The 26,063-nt window shown below is 47.3% G+C and overlaps 1 protein-coding gene across 2 annotated transcripts in view; it reads left to right on the forward strand.

The window, feature by feature from the left end:
• xmas (RRM_XMAS2 and SAC3_GANP domain-containing protein xmas) overlaps positions 1–26,063 on the forward strand; it is a 580,140-nt gene that overhangs the window by 43,527 nt on the left and 510,550 nt on the right. The gene's annotated exons all lie outside the window — the stretch shown is intronic.

Consider the following 26,063-nt stretch of genomic DNA (forward strand, 5'->3'; position numbering starts at 1 on the left):
CGCACCTCTTCCACTTGGCTGTTTCACATTTGTGCTATGAACTGGTACAGTGTAGGTTGACTCGTTGCCAGGCTGACTGAAATGAGAACCAAGAAAGCACAGAAATGACAACCTGTTGGCATTACTGGCCTCGAAGACACGTGGCACACCAGCTGGCCCCTTCGTGTTGGCATTACTGTGATTTCTGTTCCGTTCTGCTTTTTTTGGAATTCAGAAATATTGAAATTGTTATTGTGTTGGTCTTGTCCCTCCCAATTAGGCCTTGAAAAATGTGGGATCCAACACAGTATCGATTACTGCGAAACAAATGTTTGTTTGCATGTGCCTCAAAATATATTCTGCTTGCAAAAAGGTGAAATTTTAGATGTCCGATTGTTTGGACCTGCGGAATTATTCGGACTGCCCTGTGGCACTGCCACGTGCCCCTGAGACCCATGTATAATCGCAATAACCGAAATTCCAGAAGCTGCGCAAGGTTTCGGGCATAAATCGTACATGTAATGCCGTCGACTAGGCATGAAATAGCAGGTATGGTTGCAGGCGAAGCGGCACTGGTTAGGCCTAGTGGTCTAAGCAGTGCAGCCGGCAGAGCTGCTGATGACAAGCCACCATGGGGGGAGCTCACCAGCAGTATTGCTCGTACTTGTGGCAGATCCACGTTGGACGGCAGTGTGCAAGCCAGCTGCTAATCCTACGCACCGATCTCATGGTTGCATCCTCGCAGCATTGCAGATCATGTGCATGAAATTTATCAGGGTTTCCGTGCCTCGTATCGGCATGGCAGGAATGTCACCAGGTTATCAAAATTTGCAGGGGTCCCTTTGCTGGCCTGTTTGAGGGTTTGCATTTGTTAAAGATAGGCCTGATAGCGAATTTATTCCACCAGTATCTGTGTGCATGCTTTAGCAAATATAGGATGTAATGAAGGTGTTTTTTGTGGCCAGTGAAACTTCGTTATAATGAAGTTCGACTGTCTAACAAAGTTCAACAAAAGGAAATGAAATGCGCAAAGAAGATGAATACTGGGATAAAACAGCAGATAATGCTGAACATCGGTTGCAATATGTGCACAACGTGTCTCTAAGATATAGAAATAACAAATAAGTATTAAAATACAGTAAGGCCTTGTTAAGGGGGACGTGGCTTTTAAAAAAAAAAAAAATCGAATTTTTTGAAAATCACATTTTCTGTTCCTGTTTCTGTTCTTTTAAAAGCATAACTTTGGGCAGGTTGGTATTCCGTAACTTTTACGTTTTTAGAGTGCAGCGCTGTTCGCCATTGGTCTGGTGCACACTCAATAGGGGAATCGTCTGCTCTTTGTACCTCGCAAGCTCGACCTCGCAAGGTGCAAAGACCAGATGTGCGAGTTCTTTGCACCACGACCACCGCGGTCTCGACGAGTGTTAAAATGGCCGAGACATGGACATTGCAACCAAGCACATTGCGTACCACAGTCGAGCTTTTATTTTATTTTATTTTTTTTTGATCACGGTTGCTTGAGCTACGATGCAGGTTGGTACTTACTCGCTTTTTTGGCTTGATTATTTCAATTTGTTCACACCGAAAGTGTGTGCCTCTTGTGAAGGTGCCGCAAAAAAATATAAAATGCAATTTAGAAGGTGAGGGCGGGGGGAGGGTTTAGTGCACCAAGAATGTCCCATTTAGCTACCGTAAAAACCCGCGTATAATACGAACCCGAATATAATACGAGGTGAAATTTCTGGGACGAGAAATGGAAAAAAAAAGGTTTACCTGCGTATAATATGAGTGAGAGAAACTCGGGGAAAACATTTATTGAAATCGAACTCAGCACTTCATTCACTGTCGTCCTCCGCTGCGCTTTCATCGGACAATTCCTTGTCTGACATATCCTCCCAGAGGTACTCGTCCTCGGTGCCATCGAGCGCGTTCGAGATCCCGCACTTCTTGAAAGCGCGACGCACAAGGTCTTCTGGGATGCTCGCCCATGCGTCCACGATCCACTTGCACAGCGTGGCTGGCGATGCCCGCTTCAGCCGCCCAGTTGGCATCACTGCAGGTTCACCTGACCGCATCCACTCTGCGTAGCACCGCTTCACCGCGTCCTTGAAAGGCTTGTTGACGCAAACATCTAGAGGCTGCAGCTGAGACGTCATCCCACCAGGGATAACGACGAGTTCAGTATTACAATCACGCAACAGCTTCTTCACCGAGTCGGCCAAATGGCCACGAAACGCGTCCAGCACGAGGATGGACGGGAACGACAACAGTGCACCGGGCCGCCTACACCAAACGGACTTTATCCAGTCGAGCACAAGACTCTCATTCATCCACCCTTTCTCATGGCATTTAACGCTGACATTTTTCGGCAACTCACCTTTCGGCATTGTCTTGCGCTTGAAGACGACATAGGGCGGGAGCTTGCAGCCGTCTGCCGTGCATGACAACATGACGGTAACACGCGTCTTCTCGTTCCCAGTGGACCGGACACAAACTTGTTTCGAGCCCTTTTCGTGCACGGTGAGGGGCGATGGCATGTCCAGATAAACTGGTGTTTGGTCAGCATTGCCGATTTGCCCTAGCTGAAAGTTCAACTTGCGCAACGAAATAACGCGGCGCTGGAAAGCCACCAGTAACTCTTCAAACGATTCCGGCAGCTTTTGTGAAATTGAAGTTCTCCGGCGCAATGAAAATCCTGCACGGCACATATACCGATAAACCCAATGCTTGCTTGCTTTGAAGGTGGAGCTCGTTAGGCCTTTTTCTCTCGCAAGCTCCCTGGCTTTTGCCTGCATGAGCTCCACGCTCACAGCAAGATGCGCGGCTCGCTGTTCTCGGACGAATTCCGTCAGTTTGAGTTCAATTTCAGGGAATGCCCCATTCTTCGGGCCGCGAAAGCTTCTTCGCTTTCCGCTGCACTCGAAAAGTGCTTCTTTTTGCCGTCGCCATCCGCGGATACTTCCCTCGGTGACGCCAAACTGCCTCCCGGCCGCACTGTTGCCGATTTCCTCTGCCGCTAAAATCACATTTCGCTTGAAAGCTGCCGAGTACTGCTTCCGTGCCCCCGACATCGTGCTCCTTCACTAAAAACGATGCACTTCGCGAAGCGCGGTTAACACGTGAACTGCCAAGGTCCGCACTCAACAAAGAAAGAAACGATGCCGTAGCCATGCTGCAATAGCGAAGGCAAGCCGTAGCCAGGCAGCAATAACAAAGTCAAGTCGTAGCCATGCAGATATTACGAAGCCAAGCCGTAGCCACAGAGCAATAACGAAACCAAAACTTCGAGCCGAACTTTGAAATTTTTGTCCGGATCCGCATATAGTACGAGGCGGAAATTTGGGACGCTAATAACAGGAAAAAAACCTCGTACTATACGCGGGTTTTTACGGTATGCTCACAATATTCAAAAACCTTCCCCTGCATTCCATAAGCTCTCCAGGACTTCAGAAGGTTCAGAGGAGAAAAAGTTTGTACAGTCGAACCTTGTTAATTGTGTCGTCTCCAGCTTTAGTTGTGCTCCACCGGAAGTCACCTGAGCACTGTGCAAGTCCAGGATCCAAGCCCCTCAGGGGACGATCAGCTCAGCTGCGTGTGTAGCATCTGCTCTAAGTGGACGCTCGTTCAGTCTCCTCTAGGAGCGAAACAGAGCGCCGGAAGAAGGCCCAAAGTTTGTGGGGGTTTTCCTCCGTGCTCTTGGGACAAAGGAATGACAACACAGTAGTGCAAACAATCACAAGGGCATTTCTTGCACCTTTCTTAGGTCAATGCCTGCTAGCCGAGTTGCTATCCACAAAACATGCCGATGGGCACGCGACAAATCTAGAAGTCCGACTCACCGCGACCGGAAGCGAGCGAATATGTTCGCCCCATGCTGGATCCCAACGCCTGGTCGTTCGCGTGTATAGTCACTCGAATCGTGGCGCGTTCGAAGGCGGCCACGCGAGACGGTCTCGCCGAAGCATCGGTCGGCGCGCGGCGTGGCACGTCCGTCCCGCTTGCTTCCCGAACCCCAAAGAGAGCAAGCGCCTTCCTTTCGGCGCCCAGGTAACCTCGCCTGTCGGCGGCGTTAGCAGCGCAACACTCGCGCCATCTCTCGCACTGCGCTTCAACCGCATCGACCGCCGCGGGCGTCACGCAGGCCACGTGGCGAAGCGGGAGTACAGGAGACGTGCTATGCGGGAAAAACATCGGGGGACGCGCGAGAGTCGCGCATTCCCACAAGTTCAAGGAAGGCGTTTATTAGACGACTACCTTGGCATTTACCATATTTACTTGCATAATGATGGCACTCTTGTAATCATTGCACCCCTAAATTTTATTGTCAAAATTTGATTTTCTTTTTTTTTCCCCACATAATGATCGCACCCCTAACTTGCTGCAGCGATATGTCATGTGCCAAGTCTAGTTAATGATGATCGCACTTACCATCTGTCGAATGCTGCGCTAACGACTCTTGGAGACATATCAAGTGGTCTGCACATACCTAACAGATGCCCCATTTCATTCCTTTCATCACTGTAGTATAGTCCCCCTGTCAGATCTATGTGTCATCGCACATGTATATCTTGTAGTTGTTTAGCTAGATGGCACACCCCCCTTCTGTCATGCGACGAGCATTGGACCAATCGGGAGGTGTCATCTGGCGTGTGAACCCTTTATAAGCAATAAACAGCCGCCGGTCGGCGGAGTCTTCGTTCCGGTTTTCAACGGGAGCAGTTCGCTCCGTGTCTCCTTTACTGCGCCGGCGTTAGCCGCGCGTTCGCTGGTCGGGGCCCCCCGCTTGCCTGCCGCTGCCGACACAACATCTTTTGGCGACGAGGATGGGATTCCTGCAACGGTTCCGACCGAAGCCCCGGGAAACCAACGAGCTTCGTAAGTGAAGCGTCCCTTCCGTGTCTGCACGGCCGGCAAACGCCGCCGACGCACTTGGCGTCGCGAGGCTTCCGAGCCTAGGCCTACTCTCCCCCTTGCTCTTTCTTGCCTATTCCTGCGGCGAGCTCCGGCTTGCCTCCTGCACGCTACCCGGCATGACATTTACGGCGAACCTTCCCGTTTTTCTTGAAGTGCCCGGCCCTCCGTTAATTCCCTGGTACCGCTGGAAAAAAATTTTTCAGGCCCACCTCGAAGTGGCCGGCGGCGGCGACTGGACGGACGCACGACGAGCGTCCGCGCTCGTCAGCGCTCTCGGGCGTGAGGGACAACGGAAGCACTTCGCAGCCGAGGAGCAGGAAGCAGCAAGGCAGTTGACCAGCGCAGCGTCAGCTTCAAGCGAAGCAGCAAGGCAGTCGACCGGCGCAGCGTCAACGTCAAGTGATGCGGTTCCGCCAGCGTCAGAGTTTCCGACACTCTTGCAGCGGCTTGACCGGCTGTTCGCCGCGTCAACAAATGTCCTGGCGGAACGGCACGAATTCACCAGCCGAAAGCAGTTTGAAAGAGAAGGATTCCTGGAATTCGTGACCGCATTGAAGGAGAAGGCGGTACAGTGCAACTTCGGCACAAGCTATGACGAGCGCGTCCGAGACCAAATCATACATAGGGTAGCGAACGTCAGCGTTCGCGAAAAGTTGCTGGCTCATGGCGAAACCCTGTCCCTGGACAAGGCAGAAGAAATTGGACGCTCGTTAGAAGCCTTGCATCGAGCGAACCGCGCGTTCGGCTCCGAAAATGTACGAAGAATCGAGGCATCGCAACTTGGCGTTCCGTCGACGAGCCAAGATGGCCGACTTCTTCCGGGGAGCCGCCAAGATGGCCGACGTAGTCCGGGAGGCCATGAAGATGGCCGACTTCTACCGAGAAGCCGCCAAGACGACGGACTTCTTCCGAGAAGCCGCCAAGACGACGGACTTCTTCCGAGAAGCCGCCAAGAGGTCCGACATTTCGCACATGGCTCCTCCGGGAACCGTGGTGCATGCGATCGGTGTGGCAGCCCGAAACATATTGCCACATACAGGAATTGTCCCGCAAGGAACCGGCGGTGCAACGCCTGCCACACGTTGGGCCATTTTGCATCAGTATGCCGAAAAACTCGTACTGTTCAGCACGTCTCTTCCGCAGAGACGCTGTCTTCAACTTCCGCAGGGCAGCCGTCCGCATCTGTCTTGACGGTAAGCGCTTTTGAAACTAAAGATTTGGAAGTTCCGGTCGTAGTTAACGGCGTCTCCATGCGACTGCCGGTGGATACGGGAGCGTCTGTCTCATTGATGACGGCCGAAGATATTGGAAAGCACTTTGGTCGACAGCTCAGACTGTCACAAACAACAGTGGACTTGAAAAATTTCTCCAAGCAAAGCATCGACATTCAAGGCCTGTTTCAAGCCACTGTCCAGTTTTTTCAAAGGTCATGCTCCGTCACGTTCCACGTAACGACTACAGGAACATCACTGCTGGGTTTAGATGCCATCCAACGCTTGGGCATACAGATCGACGGTACGTCGCTGACATGTCGTCGACCATTACTTCCTTCAGTACAGAGCCCCACAGGTGTGCCTCCGGGTTATGATCACCTTTCCAGAGACGAGTTGGGTCTTGTCAACAACTTTGTGCACCGGATTCGGCAGCAAGATGCGAAACCAGTATCTTCAAAGTTGCGCCGACTACCCCTGGCTCTCCGTGACCAGGTCACAAATGAATTGCGACGTCTCGAGGACTGCGACGTCATCGAGCGCGTCGACGCTTCTGAGTGGGTGTCTCCACTCGTGGTGGTGCACAAGAAGGATGGAACCATGCGGCTCTGTGTAGATTCACGGGAACAGGACAGTCTTGTGTCTCAAGTTCAAGAAAGGGTCTTGCAGAAACAGTGGCAGACTAAACAGTACGTAGACAAATGTAGAGATGCTCAGGCAACTCGTATCAAGGTGGGAGACACCGTCAGAATAAGATTTAAGAGGAAAAAATTTTTTAAGTACAGTAAACCTCGTAAGGTCAAGGCCCAGATAGGACAATCTACTTTTCTACTCAGTGATGGGAAGACGTGGCATGTGTCTAAGTTAACCCTAGTGATAAAGAATTCAGCAGATAGTACATTGTGTACAAGTGGCAAAGATTTTTTGTACTCGTATTCAAACCTCGATAGTCATTCCGATGACTCGTCTGTAGTGACATCGTCTTCTCATAAGCATCAGTTAAGTAGCTTGACTGACTGTATCACTTCCGAGTCTACGCAGTCAGCAGTCGTCTCTGATTCCGTGGGAGAATCGGTAGCCCCCCAGGACTTGTTGGGACGTCGAGAGGAGCTTCCTGGGCAACCCTCTCCAGCTTTGAGTGACAACCACATTCAACTTTCCAACCAGGGGGAGGGAAATAGTAGTGGGACGACTAGGTCTTTAAAGTCGACCGATACGCGTCGCAACCCCCAAAGTTCTTCTGAGGTACGCACGCGTCCTCATCGTGACAGAAAACGGCCTCCGTGGCTCGATGATTTTGTTTCTATAGTGTAGAGCATATTGCCTTCTCAGGCAATTTACATGTTTCATTAACACAGGCATAAAATGTGTTCCTTGTTGCGGTGCAGTGAGTTTTGTGCCGTGTTCCTTGTTGAACTTTGTTTGAGTGACTGCCTGTGTTTTGGTGCCCAAGATTGGTGCGCGTGTATGTGAACTTGGGCGGGGACGGATTGAATTTTTTGTGGACTTAAGTGCGTGCTTTGTGTGCAACTGGTGCGCGTGTGTGAACATGGGGGGGAATGAACTGAAATCGCCTTTGGCCTTAAGTTCGCGTCTTGTGTGCGCGTTTCACTATGTTTACTTTGTTCCAGGGGGGGATGATGTAGTATAGTGTCGCCCCCTGTCAGATCTATGTGTCATCGCACATGTATATCTTGTAGTTGTTTAGCTAGATGGCGCACCCCTCTTCTGTCATGCGACGAGCATTGGACCAATCGGGAGGTGTCATCTGGCGTGTGAACCCTTTATAAGCAATAAACAGCCGCCGGTCGGCGGAGTCTTCGTTCCGGTTTTCAACGGGAGCAGTTCGCTCCGCGTCTCCTTTACTGCGCCGGCGTTAGCCGCGCGTTCGCTGGTCGGGGCCCCCCGCTTGCCTGCCGCTGCCGACACAACAATCACGTTCCGCACTTCCATGAAAAAAAAAAAAGCTACACCCAAACTCGCCTTGACTTTATTATTTGTAAGGTTTATAGTGGTTGTGCTCAACAACAAAAAAGGCGCCTCTCGATTCTTCTCGTCTGCACTTGTGGGCACGCAACAAATCACGAGTGGCAACGATAGTCACCATGTTTACACAGATACGTTAGAATGTACCCTATTCATACGGTGACGCTTGTAACACTGCTAAGATATTCGCCAACCCTTAGCGGAAATGTGCCGTGTTTGGATATTAGTGAAGCCAAATGCCACAGTTTTCGCAGCATGCGCGACATGTGTTTATCACTGGCAGCTAAGCGCGCCTATCTCGGTTTCTGTCCCATAAAAGTGGACATGGCTACGTTATTGCTGCAAACGTGCCGATATTGCCGATCTTATTCATTAGTGATACGGAAGAAACTATTCAGTGCACGTAATGTACTCACGAGAAGAAAAATCAGGTTCGGGTTGCTCCACTGGCTGCCATTTTTGTTTTGGTGTCTCGCACTACATAGAGCGGCAGCCGCCTGTTTGTTGACCTGTTGTCAACCCACAGCAAATGCGGGGTGAAAAAAACATTTTTTTCTTTTTGCAGAAAATTTAACCCACGTGATGATCACGCTCCTGAATTTGCGTAAATTTTTTTGACAAAGAAGTGTCATCGTTATGTGAGTAAATGCGGTATTATAACTGTTGCACCCGTATCGGCGCGGGGCCCATGAGCTGAAGCTCCTGCACATCAAGGGTGACACTCAGTATGCGAAAAAGCTGTATCACGTTGCTATATGGCAGGATGGCTCCCAACGACCGGGCTGCCAGGGCAACGTTCCTTCAGCTCGGAGTAGCCTTTGAGGGTGACTCGATGCAGTACGACCGCGCACGTCAAATGAGCTACGTTTCTTTGGCGTAGCCTTCAGAACAGGAGCAGCAAATAGGTGCACCCGCCTCACCTTGGGTCGAGGTGCGCCCACCCGCCTCAGGTCGAGGACCTTCGTCAAGACCGGCCAACCAAAGGGGTGACCGGTAAAATGGGAATTCAGTGTGCACCGTTTTGCTGTCCGAGAGCCTCTCCCCGCATTCCTGCTCCTCGGTCGGCTTGAGCCACCAGGAAAGAGGGAACGTGGGTTCCCACCCAGACTAATCGGGTGAGCCCCTGGACCGCCGTTTGGGGGCAGACAGCAGCAAGTGTTTTACGGTGCTGCTGCTGTTCGGCGCCCTCGGAGGAACGAGAGAGAGGGAAAGCGATGGCCCGCACGCATGAAGTTCGAAGGCGACCTCGCCGCGATGGGGCTCCTACGCCCACAATGTGCTGCGCTGTGACACCGCAATAAAATGGACAATGCAGTCCCCTCAGTTCAAACTCTCTTACGGTTTATTCGAACTGACGGTGTGGTCTTGTCAAAGTTGTGTATATTCCAATGGGTGAAAACGCATGGTAATTGGAATGCACAAGCATTTGCGACAGTTAATTCGAACACACCGCATTCCGATAATGCTCTCAGCCACGCCTGAAATCACGCGGTGGTGCCTCTGACCAGCACTGCTCTGACCTCGCCACAGAGAAAATGCTTAGGAGAGACCCCTCAACGCACCGTGCGAGAAGAAAATAACCGGGGCGGCAATTTTACCCTCTCTTAAGTGGCAAGGTCATGATTTCTGTGCATGTGCCGCTGGAGGGGTTGGTCCTGGGTCAATTTTTCATGGCCTGCCGTGGCGGCAAGCCAGCTGCAAGTGGAGGAGACCAGTGAGTGGCTCCCACAGTGACGTACATGCGAAAAACTGGTATCATGCGGACCCTCCCTACCGCTCTGTTTGTACTCGCGTCTGGCTCGGCCAGACCGTTTGTTTTGCACTATCGTCTGCTTGTGTCAGCTCTCGTTCGCACGTGTTTTGGTTTGCTTGGCTGGTCTCGTTCGCACATGCTCGAAATGGCCGAAAGCTTCGCTTAATCGAAACTGTGTTGTGTAATTGCTTGGTTAAACCGCGAAAAAAACCCCACAATTTTCAATGCATCTAGAAACTGGTAATAAATGTAGTTTGTTACATTGCGAATTGTGTTATATCGAGGTTCGTTATATCGAGGGTTGACTCTATATATTGGAAGTAATATTAATCAGAAAACAAATATCCATGCGCCCCACTGCAAGCATTCTTTTGCTTTCTGTGTAGCAGATGAACATCTTTTGCTCAGCTGGAAAGAGGCAGCAGCCCTTTTTCAGCCTCGCTTAGCACAACAGAACTGCAATCGGTATAACCTATGATCTGCATGATCTGTGCAGAACTTTGCAGATTGCTGCTTATTGCAACTGTTGTCCCCCTGCACCACAGCTCCATTATTCTCCGGCTACGAGCGCAGTGCAGGGGGTTCTCCTAACCAAATACTGGCCAATTCCAGTGCTTTGAAACGAATAAGTTTCCAAGTATAAGCCACCCATTTATTACAACACCCTGGAAAGAAAAAAAAAAAGCAAGAAAGAAATCAGTGCATATTACCCAAGAAATACCCAAAATACTGAACAATAAGTTTTGAATCGAACATCGAATTGAATCAAGAAAATAAAGCCAAGCATTCAATATCAAATATGCCGTATTTATTTGAATCTAGCACAATAGTTTTTTTACAGATAATCGTATGGGGAACCAGCGCTGGATAGGCGGCGCGTCGAAAAGAGTGCGTTGCACGCCGCCTGGCGACGAAACGCGGCATATCCCAGCCGCTCGACCAGACGACACACACGTGCGCGGCCGTATTATAGTTCGTATGTTTCCGTTTTTGCGCCGCTTCAAGTGAACAGTTTTCGTAAAGAAGCTAGCGCCATGGAGTGAAGAAATGACAAAAGAAGCTTTTTAAGCTTTATATATTTTTCACAATGTGTCGCGGCGAGCACGTGTGTTTCTTTAATGGTTGCGCCGTGTGCTGTTGCCATGCGTGCGGGGCAGCCTGCGTCGCAAATCTAGCAGCTATGGCCCCGGTCGTGCTGCGCTATGGTTTCGGAAGTATTAGTTGGCCTGAAGACATTCCATATTTCTCTGGCTAGACATAAAAAATTCTGATGTTACTTCGCCACAGCAGTCAATGGAGAAGAAAGCTTTATCGCATCAGCTGACTCGCGCAAGCAAGGGTTTGAGTGCTCCGCTGCTGGATCCGTAACAACGCTGGCTACATTTAGCACTAATTACATAAATTTACCGGATGCATCTCAGCGCCGAGTCCTCATCCGCATGCGCTTTTTTAAAAACACATAGGCGACTTAGTCGCGCGTGCGCCTGCAGTATGCGCACACAACTCGTATTACAAGGCAGCTTCCCTCCCACATAATTCTTGGCAACGAATGGATAATATTTACTTTTCGTATCGTTTGCTTCGTGCGGTGGCATTGGAAGGAGCTTGGCGGTGGTATTGCGAAGGAAAAATGGTTGGTACATATGCCGGATGGTGCATGCTATTGCTAATTTTGCTTCCGACGAAATGCCGACTGCACATTCTGCTGTTTTGTACTGCTTGCCACGGCTGACCGTCTTCACTATCGAATAAACCAAGCACACACGCGAAATTTGATTTAGAAACCAGCCCGACACCGCTTGACAGGGCAACAAGACAGGAACTTACTCCGCTCGCCTGACTGCTTGGATCCAAGGCCGCCTCCGTTCTTGTTCGTAGGGCTTAGATGGAAAAACGCAGAAGGATACATCCTCCCTTATCCCGACGTAGTTGCGGCAATTGTATACGCAACAGTACCGTCGGCGTCCTTTTGTTTTCCTTTGACTTTCAGTGCACGCAACGCCACTACCAGTAGCAATTTTCGTCCGCGGGAGCGGCTGAGTTGTGAACGTTCTGACCGCCAGGGCGGCGCTGTAGGTGTCGTGAAAACTCCAGCGCTGGTTCCCCATACCAAACTCTAGGGTCGGCTTAGATTCGAGGATTTAAATAAACACGCCGGTTTGTAATTGAAGATAATATGGTGCATAGCTAGTGCCATCTAGAAAAGTCAGTATCTCAACCGCTATTAGCAGCACCAATAGCCAATTGAAATGCACAAGTGACGTCGCTATTTTCACACGTGTGGTATCAGTATGTGGCATGGCCCATAGCAGGGTGTTTCACAATGGCACCAAACAGGCAATGCCGGTTTCAAACGAAAAGTTGTGCTAGCCGCAGAGGCATCGTCAAACGTTCAAGAGAGATGGGGCTTCAGCTTCGATGAGAAAAACGTTCGTCGTTGGAGGGGGCAACGGGAGACGCCCTTTGCGTGTGCCGCAACGAGGAGATGACAAGGAAGATAAGTGCACAATAAAAGAGAAGAGCTGTTCACCGAGATTGCGCCGCGTTTCGGTCCGTGCGAGCCGTGCTGCACTGTTTGCGCATGGGTGGGCGGGCGTCCGCAAGCGTGCGTGTGGTCTGGGCTATAGCGACGAAGCCAGCAACAATGATAACATACAGTGAGCTCAGCATGATCATATTAAATAAATGCTGTTTTCATTTTGTGAATGCTGTTCTCACTTTTTTGTTCAACCTACATTCAAGGTAGGTTTTCTAAATTTTTTCTGGCTTTGGACACCGGGGATCGGTTTAGAATCGGCGCTGGCCTAGGTTCGAGTAAATAGGGTAAACAAAAAAAATTTCATCAAATTTAATATTTACAAATTTTAGGCAAGGAAACACGATGCAGCACATGCTTGGGAGTCTCCTGGCATTACATAACAAGAATGTAGCGAGAACATTAGTGAGAGAGAACACCAAATTAATGTGCCAGCACCGATTACAGCTCGGCTATACTATAGGAAGGTATGGAAAATGTCTTTTGATCAATAGAATCTCTTTTGAATAGAACCTAGTGTTCTAAAGCGAAGTTTTCTTTGCCTTTTCCTTCAACTTTCCCACTGCTGCTGATGTCTTGCACATTACGTCAGGCATGTTTCGTAGCACGTATATACCTGTAACGAGTGTGGCAGAGGAAAGAGACCTGAGAAACTCGTTTGACCTTTGCACCGCATTGAATGTGCGCAATGCCCCCTGGAGCTCCCTGGGCGTCGCCACTTACCCTCTTGACAGTCATGATTACCAGCAACGCCCCGCAGAAACTTTGCAAAAATTACAGCGCTTACCCTTCTACAAATGTGCACGTCCAGAGGGAACTGAGATAGAATGACGGAGAGGAGGTACAGACTGGGTAGAACCGACGCAGTCGTGAAACGAGTGAATAACAGCCTTGCCACTATTTACTCGCAGTTCTCATACAAAGGGCTTAGGGAAAAGGTGAAGTGAGAAGGCAAGGAAATGCTACTACAAGACACAAGTGGTTGCGGGAAAATGGGATAATTTTAAGTTCAAGGTACAGTACAGTACGTTTCTGCTATTTTTGAAAAATGAATACCATGCAAATGTGTCAAGCGGACAAGTTAGCAGGGCGTGCAGAATCAGAATCGCATTAATTAATGCACACCGCAGGGTCTAGGCAACACTATGGAAGCGGTCACACGTCAAATCAACACTTCAGTGCCCGCTAAGGTAGATCTATGGCTGCGTCTTTGCTTGAGGTCACAGATTTGATTCCGACCATGGCAGTCGCATTTGGACGGGCAAAATAAATACGCTCATGCACTTATATTTAGGGACACGTTAAAGGACATCATGGTGTCAAAGTTAATCCGAAGTCCATCACTGCAGCGTGCCTCATAATTTGATTGTGGTTTTAGCATATGCAGCCCCATAATTTTTTTAACCCCTGAAGTGTTTTACTTTTATTTTTATTTTTAATTTCCCAACCAAGAGAGCCCTTTTTTTTCTGATTTTGAATCATATTGCACTAAAAAGCAACTACTCAATAAATATTTGGACCACATACTAAGTCAAATCAACACAATGCAGTTTATTTCTGAACATTACATTGGAAACCAGCTGTCTGCTGCTAATGAAAAATACCATGTAAAGAAAACAGGCGAGAAATTGCTGTATGTAGTCCAGACGGCCATCTGGCGATATCAAATGCCTTGCCTAGAACGGCCAAAGAAAGGAAACCGACGATGCTTCGCGCCAGGATTGTCGACATCAAGCTGCACCCACTGACGTGTACTCGCAGTGTTCGCTTCAGAAATGTCACCATCGCCAAAAGAACTGCTCAATTCAGGCCATCGCTGTCTTCTTCACTTCCGGACACAAGATCAGCATCGGTATCTGAATGATTCTCATTTGAAGATGATGACCAAGATGAAAAGCATTTTTTAGGGGGGTTTGCAGGCCAGCTGTGCATGTGTCGCCGCCACCGGACCTCATGTTTTCGCACAAAATTCGCGCTCCTGCCGCAGGAGAAACCAAAATCGTCAAGTAAGTGCTTCCATGTGGTTTTGCTTGCCACCTGTCAATCATTCTAAAACCTGCAGTCACAGGAAGTTCAAAAGATGCGCTTTCCCCACTCCTGTCCCGCTCTTCCACCATCCTCGCCAATGCATGATGAAGCCAGGTCGTGACACTTTCGTGCTTGTGGTGTAAATCCAAAGCTATTCTTGTGACGAGTTGCTCGAAGCTTGTGGGGACTCGCCCATGCTCATGGGACAAAGGAACGACAACAGAGTAGTGCAAACAATTGCAAGGGCATTTATTGCACCTTTCATAGACTAATGCCTGCTAGCAGAGTTGCTATCCACAAAACATGCCGATGGGCATGCAACAAATTGCGCAAGTCCAACTCGCTGTGACCGGACAGCAAGCAAATATGTTTGCCCATGCTGGACACCAATGCCTGGTCGTTTGTACATACAGCCATGCGAACAGTGGTGCGTTCCAACTATCGTGTTCGTCCATTCCGGTGCCCCACTCCTAGGCGTCGCGAGATGGTCTCATAGAAGCCTGGATCGGCGTATGCGCGGAATGTCTGCGGCGCTTGCCGACCTGGAGCCCAAGAGGAAGAGACTCCCTGTCGTGCCCGACCAACCTGGCCATTAGGTACTGCTAGCAGCGCCACGCTCGCGCCACCCCTTGTTATGCACTGCAACCCAACCGACCGCCACTGGCACTAAGCTACGCAGAAAAGCCGGATTTCAGGAGACGTGACACATGAGGGGAAAACAACATATCAGGGGACGCATGAGAGTTGCGCATGCCCACAAGCTAAAAAAAAGAATAAAATGTAAAGAAAAAAAAAACTGGTGTTGCTGACGAGGGACCGCCATTCCATGTGTCGCTAAAATGGCAGCTCGGAACAACTTTGTTGCCGCTCCGTGCACTTGCTTTCATTTGCGAGGCGGTTTGTTGGCTTTCCAAGTGTTGCACAGGTGCTGCAAATAGGTCTGCGTCAAATCGGCACCGAAGTATAACTTTAGTCGCCAAATCCCAATGAAGCAGCACCGATTAAGGCTAATGGCCTATGCATTGTGTCCATGATGAAAACTCACCGCTGGCCAATGAGGTAGGGGACACAAGCCATTGCAATATGCTTGCTGCTAGTATGTTCATATGCATGGCTTATCATGTGATCAGTCCGAAAGTCATGCATGCGGGTTAGATTGACAGCTGTTAAAGCAACGTGAAGTTTGTCGCTACACATTAAACATGATCTTCGTGTCTCGTGACGGCAAATCGACCCGATCTTTGCCTTTTACTACTAAATACTCACTACTTTTGTTGCCATCCTCTGCCTGTTGCATTATCATTTCGATTGGTCCAGTCGACCAAGACGAACTTTGTGTCGACAGAGGTGGCCCCAGCCGACACGATGTCATTCTGTGACGCGAACGCTCACGTGGACAAATTCCGCCACTGCATCAGCTGGGGTGGCCCCTCTGCAGTGCCCCTGGTGCTCCTTTTGCACTCTGTTAGATATGGAGCTGTTTCCTGCGATTACTTCGAGTTCCCCAAACCACTTCGAGTCGCAGCACAGCTAATTGAGGAATGCCGAAGCAGGAAAGCACATTCCAGAGGAGCGGCCGAGCAAACAAGTTTAAGGCAACAAGTTCACGTGCCAACAAGTTCATGCGCCGCCGGGATTAGCAGGTGGGCCTCGGACAATGGAGCATGAGCAGCCCTCCCCTTCTCCTCGTTAGAAGTGCATTGCCAGTCTGCGAGGCAAGACCGCAGAGCCGCCAGGTGTGACACCGCGACACGGGCGCCTACCATTGGCTGAAAGTGGCGTCATCGGAGCGGACTCTCCCATTGGTTAAACATGACGTGACTTACAGTGCTCGAAGGGTTTATAAGAAGCCTTCCAGAGAGACCTGAGCATGCTGGACATTCCCTGATTCCCTGATTCACCTCTCTCGAACTTCTTGCCGCGGGCCGCAGCGTCCGAGTTGCTGCCGGCCCGTAATGTCGGTACGAATGTTACTTGACGCTACCTCCCTGTACATAATGTAAAATAAATACTCCCAAGTTTGTTTTTTCATCCCGAAGTCCCGACCCTCAACCCCTACAACTCACTATGAAGTCAAACACTCGGTGGCATCGAGCACGAGGGGGCTCATCGGCCGCGACTTTGGCAGAATGGCGGCACGCCGCAGCAGCTTCCAAATTTTACTTAGAACACTCTCGTGGGCAGAATACAGTCATGTGCTGGTAGTAAAACATATCAAGCTCTCGAATAAAAATGGTGGCTATGCTTCCAGTTTTGAAATGTTTTGAAGTTTTGAAACCGGGTGCTGTTTTGAAAGAGCTATACACCGCCACCTTTTGTTCTTTAGACAGATGTTCCTAATGAAAATTTGCAACTAGGATAGGGAACACACCAGAAACAGCAATTATTGAAAACCTTTTTTTCAGACCAAAGTGATGCTGAATTGTAACTGCTGACACCAACTTCAGTGCAGTTAATTTTTGACTGTTTAAGGACGAGTCTTCATATAACAAACCGCTGACACAGTGGACTCTTTATATGGAACTTAAGGGACCAGGGAAATTGGTCCTGTTCATCAGAAGTGCCATTTAGACAGACATTGCAGAGACCATTGCATGAATACAAAACCAATCAACCGTGGAGATGGTGTTCCGTTGAAGCGGCAGTTCCGTTTATTGAAATTCCACTGTATGACAACCACTTTCCGCAGAACTATCAAGGTTTTTATAAATGGGTTCGACTAGTAGATATTAAATTTGAGAATCAAATTATTCAAACATTGACTGTTTGATTCGATTCAGTGATATTCCATATTTGCCCACTCCTAATTACACCACTTAAATCTTTGTAAAGAATGGTCTCCGTTTGTAGATTCAGAAATCGCCCACATTGACCAGCGATCCCACCTCTTCGTCGACGCTGGTGACAGAGACCTTTGCTCTAAAGGGGCTGGCACGGCAGTGCAGGCTGTGCTGCCGTGAAGTCACCCCTTAAGGCAAAAACTTGTTCTGCCATGAAGCCACATCTCAAGTAAAAATTCGCCTATAAACTGCATCCCTATTTTAGCGGTAATGTATTTTAATCTCATTTCATTTTAATTTCAGTACATAATGTATGCATAAAAAATATCAAATTTAAAAAATGTGTAATGACAGCTTCGGTTTCAGTGAGCAAGTCGCATTGCTTAGCTTATAGCTAAGACAAGGTATAGATGAAATTATTGACAGTCGTCTACTGATTTGTACACCTTCTCATTTATTTGAAAGCAACAACTGTACGGCTTTCCGACAGCCATACGACTTGGGAAGCCGGTGACACAGTACTGATTAGGCCTAACAGCGAAGTTCATCGGTGATCAGGCCCCAGATCACGCGCACAGGCTATACTGAATAGCTGTGTGCTTGTAGAATGGAATTGGTTGAGCTCACGTGTAGACAGAAAGCATCAGAGCTGAATTTGCACAATACAGCATAAACTACCAGCGTTGTGCATTCAAGTGTGCCCTTCACAGTACAGTAGAACCCACTTGTACCCATACCAGTTTTAACAATGAAAAGCTGCTGCATCGTCAACTTCTGTATGTTTTCTATGGTGAAATAACCTGCTTACTACAATGCCCCCATGCCGCATTATCGGTTATAACGATGAAGTCTGGATACTGGGTGTCCATGCCGAAAGGTGACGGAATGTGAAATCCTTAAAAATAAAAATGAAAAAGAGAAATTCGTGCTGCTGCACACCACCGCCCGCCGTTCTCCAGCCTTATTTGCATTGCCAGCCTTGCGTGTCTCTGTCCCGTCGCCCTTCCACCCCTCCGTACATGAAATGGCTGTGCCCATGCCTCTATGTCGTGCCACCCTCCGAAACACAAATGGACTGCGCCAACTTTGCTAACAGCGCTGGGCACTGTTCCCAGATTGCTCACTGGCCCCTCATGCTGTGCAGTTCTACTAATTAATTAAGCCGCTTATGGTCGTCTTTGTTGACTGCGTCGGAGTCGTTCCTGGCGATGTGGTTTCTCAGCCTCGTTGGGCTTGACAGCAAAATGGGAGATGTCTGATTCGCCCGCTGATTATCAGCAATGCACGACGTTGCCGGCGAAAAGAAAGCACACTGTTATACATTTGGAAACGAAGTACTTCTAACCAATGAGGCAATTGTCGCGAACATGCTTGCATTAGATAGCGACAGCCACAGTGGTGGCGACGATGCAGCAATGATGTGGTAAGGCAGGCTGCCTCAGTGTGGTCCTCACGGGTGGTCTTGCAGATGGTTCAGTCCCCCAGGAGCATTGTTTTCACGAGAGATCTGCTGCTGCACTGCTTGGAGCACCTGGATGACTTCGAGAAGGATGTCGGCAAGCTTCACATAAAGCAAGGAAAGCTGACGGGCACACGGTTTTATCGGGCTAGCTTGTAAGGTGTACGTGGCGAGATGCTTGTGGCGATCTCACCCCAGCATTTCTTCTCGATTCCTCAAGCTGAGAGGCTGCTTTTTTTGGAAGACCCCTTTTGAGGGCACCAAAGCAATGCCTCGGCGAAGCTCGTATGTCACTTGCTCGTATGTCATTATTCTTTTTGGTGATTTTAATTACCCCTCCATTGACTGGCTGAACCTAACACCAACAGGCAACACCGAAATAATTAACTTTGTTGACGTTTGTTTGAATTTCATTTTCACCCAGTTAGTAACTGAACCCACACGAGTCACACATGAATCCTCCAACATCTTGGACCTTATTCTAACTAATCACCCGGAAAGTTTATCATCGCTTACTTACCTCCACAAAATCAGTGACCACAAAGTTTTACACGTTACTTTCACCGTCACCCCTGAATCGTGTCAAACTTTCTGCAAAACAATTTGCCTCTATGACAGAGGGAATTACGAAGAAATTACTAATCACCTGACGGCGTCATTTCCAAACTTTAAGACGGGTTTCGATGATCCACCCCTGGAGGATAAATGGCTTACTTTCAAAACTAAAATTGCCGAACTCACTGCGAAGTTTATTCCCACCATCACACTTCGTGCCAGTCACAACAAACCATGGTTTTCAAAGCTGTTGAAGACACTCGAGAACAAGAAAAAGAGACTTTTCCATGCAGCAAAACGCAACTCAAGCGCATGCGCCTGGAAGAAATATTACACAGCCGAATCAACATGCCCGCAATCTATCCGTAATGCCAAACGCGATTTTTCCAAACTGACCTCCCCAAGATCCCAACAAATAATCTGAGGAAGTTCTGGAAAGTACTAAATCCTCAACAGGCTCCGATCATCACACTAGCTAACCCACTTGGCAAGATGACCAGTGACATTGAGTGTGCAAATATTTTTAACACCGCTTTCTCATCCGTCATCACACACGAAACTGATATGCCACTTTCTACCGCAACTACCAACCTAAGTTTGCCTACGCCTTCAATCATGTTTTCTGCGCACGGCATTATATGTATTATAGAAAATATCAAGATGTTATCTTCAGCGGGTGCTGATGAAATCACCCCCAAGTTCCTCAAAAATACTGGCCATGCTTCCGCACCGTATCTATCAAAACTTTTTGCACAATCACTTTCCACAGGTAGCATTCCCAGTGATTGGAAGGTGGGGAAGGTTGTTCCGGTCTTCAAATCAGGTAACGAAGAATCGCCCCATCTCTTTAACAAGCATGCCGTGCAAAATCATGGAACATGTCATTTATTCTCACATAATGAACTTTCTTGACTCTATCAATTTTTTTAATCCTGCTCAATATGGCTTCCGTAAAAACGTATCCTGTGATACACAATTGGCTATTTTCATCCATGATTTGCATATGAACCTTGACTGTAACCTTCAAACTGATGCAATATTCCTGGACTTCGTGAAAGCGTTTGACAAAGTACCCCACAAACGCTTGCTACTAAAACTTTCATGGTTAAACCTTCATCCTAACATTTTACAGTGGATAAGTGAATTCCTTGCTAACCGCACCCAGTATGTTTACGTTAATAATCAAGCCTCTAGTCCTCTTCCCGTAACATCAGGTGTCCCGCAAGAATTGGCCCGCTATTATTTTTAATATACATTAATGACCTACCAACGCATGTCTCCTGTAACATCCGTATTTTTGCCGACGACTGTGTCATCTATTGCACAATCAATAACACCTCTGATCAGCTTGCCCTCCAGAATGACTTAAACAGCGTACAGGACTGGTGTAAGCAATGGCTCATGGAACTAAACCCCAATAAATGTAAACTCGTGTCTCTTAAATGAAAACGTAATCCTCGCCTCTTCTCATACAAAATCTCGCACGTCGCGGTAGAATTAACTCACACTTATAAATACCTCGGCGTAACATTGTCCAATGATATAACCTGGAACGCACGTTTCGCAAAAATCATATCATCTGCTAACAGAACCCTTGGATTCTTAAAACGTTATCTACGACATGCCCCACAAAACCTAAAATTACTTGCCTACAAATCACTTGTCCGTCCTAAATTACAATACGCCTCTGCTATTTGGAGCCCTAACCAAAATTATCTAACAATTTCCCTAGAATCAGTACAAAGTCGAGCCACAAGATTCATATATTCGTGCTATTCATATAACGTTAGTATATCATTATTAAAAGCAGAGGCAGGTTTAACATCTCTAGCTTGTAGACGTTGTATTACTAGTATGTGCTTGTTTCATAAACTTTATTACAGCTCACTTCGTCATCCGCCCTACATCAATCCGCCAGCACGTATTTCCCCTCACGTTGGTCATCCCCTTCAAGTTGCACGGCCTCGTACGCGCACTGCTGCATTCGCATCTTCATTCTTTCCGCGTTCAGCCCCGGACTGGAATGGCCTTCCACACGACATCGCCGCAATCACCTGTACATCTAAATTTCTGAATTCTATAACTACTGTATTTAACAGCGAATAATTTATGTTCATTACGTGTTTTCTTTGTTTATTATATGATTTATACATGTAACCCACCCCTTATGTAACACCCCCAACCCCGGGGGCCTTTAAGGTAATAAAGTGAAGTGAAGTGAAGCCACCTGTGACCCCGCTTTGCAGTTATAGTACTGTCATTCTTGAACGCCGACAGCTGCAGCTTGTTGCACACGATCAGAGCACGCAGCAAGCGTAGTTAAACCATTAAACGAGTCAACACAATTGGCAGCCAGATGGAGGAAGGTGTTGGGGAGGGGCACTGGCCTTGCTGCCATAATAGTTTTCTCACCGCAGTTCTGCGATCCTACATTTTGATCTTTTAATGCAACCCAGGTATAACGGTTATAACAATGGAATTTTCATGGCACTTGAATATTGTTATAAGTGAGTTCGACTATATGGTGCAACACCATGCAACAGGTGAGCGCAAAATGCTTCTGCAGCATTTCACGTTCGCACCTTCAGTGCTGCTCAAGTTATAAGAAATGTTGAACTTGCATTTTTGCATACAAATTTCTAAACAATTACATTCTGGAAAGAACTGTTGAAGATGAACTGTTTTCCTTTTTTGCAAGTATAGAATCAACTTAGATTTGTCAACATCTGATTCTTATGTCAAGGTTTTATGCAAACCCCATTACTACTTGAACTATTGACTTTGTAATTATTCGATGCTATCTGCCATTTGCTTCAACCTCACTGCAAATAAAAAAGAATTACATTCACACATGCGTAGTGTTCATCATCATCATCATCAGCCAGGTTACGCCCACTGCAGGGCAAAGGCCTCTCCCATACTTCTCCAACAACCCCGGTCATGTACTAATTATGGCCATGTCGTGCCTGCAAACTTCTTAATCTCATCCACACACCTAACTTTCTGCCGCCCCCTGCTATGCTTCCCTTCCCTTGGAATCCAGTCCGTAGCCCCTAATGACCATCGGTTATCTTCCCTCTTCATTACATGTCCTGCCCATGCCCATGTCTTTTTCTTGATTTCAACTAAGATGTCATTAACTCGCGTTTGTTCCCTCACCCAATCTGCTCTTTTCTTATCCCTTAACGTTACACCCATCATTCTTCTTTCCATAGCTCGTTGCGTCGTCCTCAATTTAAGTAGAACCCTTTTTGTAAGCTTCCAGGTTTCTGCCCCATAGGTGAGTACTGGTAAGACACAGCTATTATACACTTTTCTCTTGAGGGATAATGGCAACCTGCTGTTCATGATCTCGGAATGCCTGCCAAACACATCGCAGCCCATTCTTATTATTCTGATTATTTCCGTCTCGTGATCCGCATCCGCTGTCACTACCTGCCCTAAGTAGATGTATTCCCTTACGACTTCCAGTGCCTCGCTACCTATTGTAAATTGCTGTTCTCTTCCGAGACTGTTATACATTATTTTAGTTTTCTGCAAATGAATTTTTAGACCCACTCTTCTGCTTTGCCTCTCCAGGTCAGTGAGCATGCATTGCAATCGGTCCCCTGAGTTACTAAGCAAGGCAATATCATCAGCGAATCGCAAGTTACTAAGGTATTCTCCATTAACTTTTATCCCCAATTCCCAATCCAGGTCTCTGAATACCTCCTGTAAACACGCTGTGAATAACATTGGAGAGATCGTATCTCCCTGCCTGACGCCTTTCTTTATTGGGATTTTGTTGCCTAGTGTTCATGCTTGTCTAAAGAATAAATGCCTGTCAACTGGAATTGCTTGGGAAAGTTTTATGAGACCGCTTACATTAGTATCTGACAACAATAAAGGAGTATACACTACCTTTTGCATTCAATAAGAAAGCTTGTGAATATATAGTGGCACAAAAACTAAAGAAAATGTATTTACACGTTATACAGTCGAATCTCATTAATTCAAACATGCTTAATTGGAATTGATACTTGTTGTGCGCAAACAAACAGGGACGAAGAATAGGGGAAACACAAGGACGAGCGCTTTCTAACAACTGGTTTTATTTTTGAAGAACTACTTACTTAAATGCCCACAGAACTGCGCGATCTAGTTAACAGAGCACCCTACAGCGCATATGATACCCGCTGATCTGCGCCATCAAGTCAAAAGAGCAACGTCAACATTACATATAACACTTGTGATAAAAAAGACGTGGACAAAAGCCACCCGGTCATATTAAAAACAGCAAAGTGCATAAAAACAACCACTTACAATAAAATGCGTTAAAGATGTGATGATAGAAGCGAATTTTCTTTATCTAACAATGAAACAGAAGGATGGCTGATGCATTTCTCTTTTTGTTTTTCAATCCAGTATGCTTCCACGATTTCCCTAGCGGTTTGATTCTTATGCCTGTACAAAATGTCTGTGCTAGTAAGACAAGGGGAGCAACCATGTTCTTGGCAATGCATTGCCAAATGCGTACTAGGGCGACCTTCAAGGCTAGGCAAGTGCTCCCTTAACCTAGTGTTAATGCATCTCCCAGTCTGCCCTACGTACACATGACCACACGTCATAGGAATCTGGTAAACAACGTTCTTCGCGCAAGCAACAAATTGATTCTTGCACGGATGTTTAACAGTGCATTCTTTCTGTACATCACCTTTACTTTCAAACTTCTTTTTAACCTTGGAACACACACTACCTATTTTGTTTCTTGCCGAAAATACTACTTTTACTTCATAACTACCAGCCACATTTTTAAGTCTGTGAGAAAGGCCGTGCACATACGGAATCACTGAAACATTGGAACCTCCATCCTTCTGCCTTTGATTCTTTGTGCATTGTCCTTTATCCTTGTTAAGTTCTTTCATTAGTCTAGCACACGTCGCCAGCATTACAGCGAGCGGGTACCCAGCCTTTCTCAACCTGTCAACTTGCTCAAAGAATGCAATCCTTACAGTGTGGTGGCATGACTTCAACAAGGCTGACCGGAAACACGAAATGACTATTCCATTCTTCACAATCCTGGAATGGTTTGAGGCATAGTTCATTAGCGGTTTTCCAGCTCGGGGTGAGAAAGACCAACACACATGTTCCGGTAGGAATGTTAACTTGACATCAAGAAACTGTAGCCTCTTATCTACCGGTACTTCCGAAGTAAATGTTAAGCCCTTTCCCAGAGAATTGAAGGCTTCTACAACCCTATTTCTGAAAGCACCCTTGTCTACAGGACAACCTAAAATCAAGTAGTCATCAACATATCTGTATACCTTACTTACTACACCTTCTAAATCTTTTGCCAGCTCTCTGTCTATGCTTCCCAAAAAAATGCTACTTAGGATGGGAGCTACCTTTGACCCGATGCACACACCCCTTGCCTGTATATACGTTTCACCACAGAACCCTACATGTGTATTCGCTAAATAAAAATGCAGAAGTTCAAGAAAGGATTCAACGGCCCTGCCGCACATATTGCGGAATGACACCTCGTCATTTTCATTTGTTATGCAATCTTTAACACTGCACATTAGGGGCCCTTGCGGTAAGGAATAGTAAAGATCTTGAACATCTATGCTGAATCCCCAGCTGCAGCTTGCACTATCTAGTGCCAAACAATTCACAAGGCCTTCAGAGTTTTTCAATAAGGCCAATTTCCGTTTTCCGTTTAGGCCAATTGTGTCCGAGAGAGGGTGTTGGCAAGTTCTGGTCGCGGAGTTCTTGCAAAAAAATGTTGAACTCCCTAGAAGTGCAGGATCCGTACTTATTGAAAAACTCTGAAGGCCTTGTGAATTGTTTGGCATTAGATAGTACAAGCTGCAGCTGGGGATTCAGCATAGATGTTCAAGATCTTTACTATTCCTTACCGCAAGGGCCCCTAATGTGCAGTGTTAAAGATTGCATAACAAATGAAAATGACGAGGTGTCCTTCCGCAATACGTGCGGCATGGCCGTTGAATCCTTTCTTGAACTTCTGCATTTTTATTTAGCGAATACACATGTAGGGTTCTGTGGTGAAACGTATATAGGCAAGGGGTGTGTGCATCGGGTCAAAGGTAGCTCCCATCCTAAGTAGCATTTTTTGGGGAAGCATAGACAGAGAGCTGGCAAAAGATTTAGAAGGTGTAGTAAGTAAGGTATACAGATATGTCGATGACTACTTGATTTTAGGTTGTCCTGTAGACAAGGGTGCTTTCAGAAATAGGGTTGTAGAAGCCTTCAATTCTCTGGGAAAGGGCTTAACATTTACTTCGGAAGTACCGGTAGATAAGAGGCTACAGTTTCTTGATGTCAAGTTAACATTCCTACCGGAACATGTGTGTTGGTCTTTCTCACCCCGAGCTGGAAAACCGCTGATGAACTATGCCTCAAACCATTCCAGGATTGTGAAGAATGGAATAGTCATTTCGTGTTTCCGGTCAGCCTTGTTGAAGTCATGCCACCACACTGTAAGGATTGCATTCTTTGAGCAAGTTGACAGGTTGAGAAAGGCTGGGTACCCGCTCGCTGTGATGCTGGCGACGTGTGCTTGACTAATGAAAGAACTTAACAAGGATAAAGGACAATGCACAAAGAATCAAAGGCAGAAGGATGGAGGTTCCAATGTTTCAGTGATTCCGTATGTGCACGGCCTTTCACACAGACTTAAAAATGTGGCTGGTAGTTATGAAGTAAAAGTAGTATTTTCGGCAAGAAACAAAATAGGTAGTGTGTGTTCCAAGGTTAAAAAGAAGTGTGAAAGTAAAGGTGTTGTACAGAAAGAATGCACTGTTAAACATCCGCGCAAGAATCAATTTGTTGCTTGCGCGAAGAACGTTGTTTACCAGATTCC

This window comes from Dermacentor albipictus, chromosome 5, assembly GCF_038994185.2.
Source record: "Dermacentor albipictus isolate Rhodes 1998 colony chromosome 5, USDA_Dalb.pri_finalv2, whole genome shotgun sequence".
In the NCBI taxonomy this organism is placed as follows: domain Eukaryota; kingdom Metazoa; phylum Arthropoda; class Arachnida; order Ixodida; family Ixodidae; genus Dermacentor; species Dermacentor albipictus.